Here is a 6,980-nt window from a genome sequence, read left to right as displayed (position 1 = left end):
GTCTGCACTATAGACTCTTGGCACACTCTAGTGCCCAGAGTCTATAAGTACAGCAGTGGCCACGCACCGCTCAGTGCGCTGCCAGCCACCGGACGGAGAGGAGGGGGCACGTGACGGAGACTTCACACAGACCCCCTCCTCTTTAGAAACGCCCCTGCCAACAGGTACTTCGTATTTCGTGCTATTCTGAGTGGTGCATACAGGGAAGGGAAGCCTGTCTCTAACGGATCTTTTGTATCTAGAATGGGGCCTGGTGCACGTGTCGATACTAATGATGACGACTACAGCTGTGGACAGAAAATCAGTGGGCGGAGCAGCATTCCACTTGCAGCCATACGGATTCTGCCATTATCCCTATGGATACTCTCATTAGCATAAGGTAGTAAATTTGGCTTCATCAGCTTCCCGCAACTGCAGGCACTTTGTCTCCTACTCAAAATCAGCGCCATAACCAGAAGGATGACGCCCCCGGGAAAAGGTATTGGGATGGCGGTGCAACATGGTGGTGGGAGGGGACTAAATAAAATTTTTATACATTTATATGTACGGTTTCTTGTTTATTAGAAGCATCGTCACACGTGAGATCACGGCAGTGGCGTATCTATAATGGGTGCAGTGTGTGCGGGGCACACGGGTCCCCGGGTCCAGGGTGGCCCCGCATCGCACAGCCTGCACCCATATTATTTTAAACTTACCTGTCCGTGGTCCCGCAGCGGGTGTCGGCGCTGCTCAGAACACCGGAAAATGGCCGCCGCGTCAGTTGGCTGCCGGCCACCAGGAAGAGAGGAGGGGGCCCGGCACGGGGAGTGCACATGGGCCCCCTCCTCTTTTAAGATTCCCCTGGATCACGGTGAGGCACCGCCGCTGTCCCACAGACTCTTCATCTGGTTAGAAGGGTGCCTGAGACGGCACCTTGCGGCCAGAATCTCTGCAACAGTGGGGACGTTTCAGACATGTACACTGCTGCCCTTATGGTGGCCCTGCTCCCTCTGCATGATGCCATGTTCTCAGGGGGTGTGGCTAGCACAGGGCTTCGGGACACCCAGTTACATTGCTACGTGAGATAGCTTTGAGGTATATATAGTACAGCATTTCTATGTAGTAGATCACAGGTTCTCAAACTCGGTCCTCTGGACCCCAAACAGTGCATGTTTTCCATGTCTCCTCACAGAATCACAAGTGAAATAATTAGCTCTGCCTGTAAATCGTTTAAAATGTGTCAGACTAATGACTACACCTCTGCGCCTGCTGGATGACCTGGAAAACGTGATCTGTGTGGGGTCCTGAGGGCCGAGTTTGACAACCACTGTAGTAGATAGACTGTCAGATAGGTCACAAATAACACATATCATCATAGGTGCCTTTCTGACTGCCCAATGGATGATCATGTTACATATATGTAGATGATCAGAGGGACTATCTTGTCAATTTGCTAGCCTGTCTTTATTAGGGAATATTTATTGTGCTTTGTATAAGCATTTGTGGATTTAATATGTCACTATGTTACGTATTCCATGTACATTTCTCCCCTTATTTTCTATCTCGCTAACAATATTACAGCCAGTGCTTTTTCCTGATGATACCCAGCAGTACGCAGTCCTGCAATTTTTTTATTTTACTATCATTTTTAACTTTTATACCTAGTTCCAGGAACAGGAAGAAATTAGTAAAAAATTATTTTAAAAATAAATAAAATAAGCAACTGCGGTCTTGTCCAGAGTATGGAATCGACTATATATCTTTTATTAACTTTTAGGTCAGCATCTTTTTTCTAAGTACTGGAACCTTTTCCATAGAAAAAAATCAGTGGCTTAGAATGATATCAAATTAGTGTTCCATATTATTTTGCATTACCCATTGGTATTGAAAATGATGTGTGTACAGGTGTTGAAGTTGCAGAGTAGTTAGACACGCATGACTGGATGACTTAAACTATGAACAGCCCAGCCCAGTTACTTAACCAGTGTGCTTGATTTATTGAAGATAGAACAGGTACAGCCGTACTCACTGTTATACACACCGGTGGATGGAGTGGAGCAGGGTTTTACATCTCACCAGCCAGTGAGTATATACTGCTTGCAGATAGAGGTGCAGAATGCTGGAACAGTGTTAACATACACAGGTAATCGTGGGTCTCTATATGGAGCTCAACACAGTGACAAGATGGAGCAGAACATGCGCAGTGCTAACCTTTGTGGCCCTCTTTGTACAAGGAATAAAGGAGGCCGATGATGCGACTCACACTGAATCGCATCATTTTGGCCCTGCCTCTGCTTCACAATGCCAGGCATGCCTCCCTGCAATGCCGATCTGGCTTCTCCCTCCTGAAAGGGGCAGTCAGAATGTCGGCAACCCTGGGTTGGGGTCCTGAGGCAGTGGGGCCGACCGGGGATTTCCCCTGTGCACCTGTAGGCCAGTCTGACTCTGTGTAGATATGCAACATGTTGACATACATGTCTACATTATAAAGATATCAGTGTTAGGCTGCAGTTAGGGCTAGATAGTATTGTCGACATTCACACCATTGATATGCGTAATGTCGACATACTGAACATGTTGACATTATGTCAGTGTCGACATTATGATTGTCAACATGGAAACCCCATTTGACATACATTCAGACCATGTTGACATTCTGATTGTCTATCTCGTATACCACATCTGCTTGGCTGTGTGGATGAATGTAGAACTGAAACATTAACTGCCTAACCATAGTTAATCTTGTTGGGTATATGACATTTAGTAAATGTTTAAGATGCCTTAGTGTGCTTTCTGTGTGGACGCATTGTAATTACATCATCTTCCAGCAGTCAAAAGGCAGAGCACCTGTGCAGCTCCTGTCTGATGGATCCCTCCCAACATTTGGATGGGTAGATTGGGGACTATGGGGTCTATTTACTAAGCAGTGTTAGGCGACAGAGTGAAAAGTGATAAGTCAGTGATAAGGTGCCAGCCAATCAGCTCCCAACTGTCATCTCACAGGCTGTGTTTGAAAAATTTAGACTGTAGCCTCTCACGAGCAGGGCCCTCTTCCATCATGTACTTTTGTTTTCTTCACTTATACCATCATCTGCTCCCCTCCGCCTACAACGGCACCAAACCCTTGGGCTCTGCAATGTTTATAATCCTTGTCCTGCAAAGTTCTGTTACAGTAAGTCACTTTTTTCTTGTTTTGTTCATACTGTTTCTGTTTATGTACTTTGTAAGGTGCTTCAGACCCCTTGTGGTCATATAGATAATAATAATAATAAAAAAATTGTTGATCTGCACCGTTCAGTGTAATGGCGTGAACAACAGCATTGCGCAAATGTCCAGAAAAAATCTCTAGGGTTCGTTGATGCGGGTTCTGGGTGTATAACATAATTGATGCAATTCATGTCACCATGTCAACAGGCTGCTTTAAGAAGTTAGGAAGTTATAGATGGTGGCCACAATAAATAGTAATGGTGCCATTAATATTTATTGATATAGGATCAAGGAACACTTGGGGGTATATTTACTAAAGTGACAGTTTTTACAAGTGCAGATGTTGCCCATAGCAACCAATTAGATTCTCGCTATTATCTTCTAGAAGGTGCTACTTAAATGTTAAGTAGAATCTGATTGGTTGCTATGTGCAACATCTACACTTCTAAAAACTCTTACTTTAGTAAATATACCCCTTGTAGTCCAAATTTCTGGCACTACATGTGATACTATGCACTGCTTGCTATATGCATGTTGGCGCTTGACATGAGCTGTCCGTACATGCTGGCATGTGAGCTGCCACAAAGTACTTGCACTATATTTGAATATATTTTTCTCTGGTACCCAACTACCAAGGCATTACTCTTAGGGCTCTATTTACTACAATCCGCATATTGAATGCGGATTGTAGTGTGATATTACCGAGTGAATTCGCATTGCGAATTCAGGTAATATCACAGGGATTTACTATAAATCCCTTGCAGGGACAGAGCTTGCGATAAAGCTCTGTCCCTGCGGATCTCATCCGCACTCTAGTCGCGGTATTTTCGGAAAAAATACCGCGACTAAGAGCCCGCGCATGCGCCGACCGAGCACCGCTACTACCCCCCCACCGATGCTAAGCCCCGCCCCCAGCGCTAAGCCCCGCCCCCCGTGATCACGGACCCCCGCAACCCCCCCTCCCCCCCCGCGACCCCCCCTCTCCCTTCATTACACTTACCTGCATCCTCCTGGCCTCCGGTGGTCTTCTCCGGGCTTCCCGATCAGGTGATCTCCCATACTGCACTGGGGCCCGATCACCTGATGACCGGGCCCCAGTGCACTGTGGGAGACCAGCTGACTGGAGAGGAGCCATCACCGGAGGCCCGATCACCGGTCCCTGGATTCAGGTAAGTGAAAAAAAAAATGTTTAATTTTTTTTTTCTTTTTTTTACAGCAATCAGCTTGCGGTCTACTTAGACCACATAGCTGATTACTGGTACCGGCTCCCGCCTCTGCTCTCCCCGTTAGAGCAGAGTGGGAGCCCGGTAACCGGGGGAGACCCTGGATAACGCCACCTCCAGGTGGCGTTATTATCACAGGGCTTCCCCCGGTATTTTTTTACAATTTATTTTTAGTAACTTGCACACAGATCACATTTCCCATTACAATTATGGGAAATGCGATCTGCTTTACTAAAAATAAGTGATACTGGGGGTTGGAGTAGAATTTTACTAATTCTACTCCAATTGCCCTGTAATAACTACAGGTGAAACTAAAATAATGTGAAAAGGGTGTGAAAACACCCTTTTTCACTTTATTTTAGTAAAAATAATGTTAATAAATAGAGCCCAAAGTGTTGTCCAAAAGACTCCTGAATTTCAGGGAATTCTCCTTTATTCCCAGGACAGCAGGGAAGTACATTACACTGTGGGGGCCATTCAGACCCGGTCGTTAGCGCCGATGCGCTCGGACCGGGTCGATGGCCCCCCACAGAGCATGCGCACGACGGCGCCAGCGCCGTCATGCGCATGCGTGAGACCCGCTACGACCGACAGCGCCGGTCGTAGCGGGTCTCAATCCAAAGGGGGCGAGCTGTCGATGTTGATTGACAGCTCGCCCCGTTTGGAAGGTGGGCCGGGGGGGTGGCAGCCAAAACGGGGACGTTCCCATGGGAACGCCTACCGTTTGGGGGCGGCCCCACTGACATCACTAGGATGTCAGTGGAGAGCTTCCGGCTCAGACAGAGCCAGAAGCTCTCTGGGGCTTACGACAAGGGAGACCCTACCCTAGGGTCTCATCGTAAGCCCCGATGGTCGCGATGGTCTCTGACCATCGTGACCATCACCGGAGCGGTCGTTAGAGCTGTGGGTGTTAACCCACAGCCTAACGACCGCAACAGAGACGGCCGGTCAGGATGCAAGTGGCCGCCCAGTTTCTGAGCGACCGCTTGCATCCTCCGACCGCCTTTGAATGAGGCCCTGTGGGTGGACAAAATTGTAAAGAATCCAATCAAGTCACCACAACCCTACTCTTGCCACTTGGACCTCCTGTCTGTGATCTACAAGTCGGCAAGCATGGACCATGGGTGCCAGGAATGAGCCCAGAACTACTCAGCATGGGGTCAGTATTTTCTAGAAGAAGGGAACCAATAACTTACATTATAAGAAGCCAGATAGTGGTTTGAGATATATTGCCTGCTTGAACCAAGACTATTTTTCTTTACTTATAAAAAGGTAGTCCCTTTTGCAGTTTTGTTTAGTACATGGGACAGTTTGCATAACTGTCATGTAGAAAGTTTACATTTCCATTTCAGACCTTGAGGTTTGAAATTATGCACAATGATGTGCGGTTTCAGTTTTAGTAAATCACTTGGTTTACAAATCGCACATCAAAGAGTAGAAAAATTGCAGGTTAGTAAATCTCCCCCTAAAACTCTCCGAACAACATGGATGGGCAAGGTGCAAAGTTTCAACCTCTAGCTGAATTTATTCCTCACTCTAAATGAGACAGAGATTGTTTGTTCAAGGTTATTGCATTAGTTCTTATGTCTACACTGAATACTCCAACAGGCACAGCTGTAACTAGAAATCTTAGCGGCTGGGACTAGAATTAAATTTACCACCTCTCAAACCCTCAGTACTAACCAAATTAACTCCAAATTTTAATTCCCTGCACCACATCCACTCTCTTTGTGCTCTGGGCAGCTGCTCCTCTCACAGCCCTAGCTATAGCCTTGCTGACGTTTAATAAACTCTATATATTAAGTTAGTATAAAATAGATACATCTTGATTAAACCTTCCTCTACATATACCATACATGTCCCCATTACCTGAGCTGGCAGCCAGCTCCTGGGATTATTCATCCATAGCTCACATACCTTGATCCTTGAAAACAAGAGCTATTTTGAGGCTTGCAGATCAGTGCAGGTACGTACCCTCTATTTGTTATACCGTGTTTCCCCGATAATAAGACCTACCCCGAAAATAAGCCCTACCCTTAATTTTGTAATCCGGTCCAAATTAAGCCCTACCCCGAAAATAAGACCTACCTGAATCTCATTTTGATCTGGGAACGCTGCAGAGACCAGCGTTCCCAGTCATGCAGTGCGCGGGTGACATCATGTCGTCACCCGCACGCTGAGCATCCTGTGCGGCCGCGCCTGCTGGATCATGTTAGATCCAGTCAGCGCGCAAGTGAGAGTGACATCCCAGACGGCGGCGAGTCAGGTAAGTGCACTGCAATAAGGGACACTGCTACAGGGGGGCCTGCAAGGGGGTGGCCTGCATAAGGGGCACTTCTACAAGGGGGCCTGCAAGGGGGTGCCCTGCATAAGGGGCACTTCTACAAGGGGGCCTACAAGGGGGTGGCCTGCATAAGGGGCACTTCTACAAGGGGGCCTGCAAGGGGGTGCCCTGCATAAGGGGCACTTCTACAAGGGGGCCTGCAAGGGGGTGCCCTGCATAAGGGGCACTTCTACAAGGGGGCCTGCAAGGGGGTGCCCTGCATAAGGGGCACTTCTACAAGGGGGCCT

Source organism: Taudactylus pleione, unplaced genomic scaffold (assembly GCF_031769625.1).
Source record: "Taudactylus pleione unplaced genomic scaffold, aTauple2 ptg000824l, whole genome shotgun sequence".
NCBI lineage: Eukaryota > Metazoa > Chordata > Amphibia > Anura > Myobatrachidae > Taudactylus > Taudactylus pleione.
Note: the sequence above shows the minus strand (reverse complement) of the source record.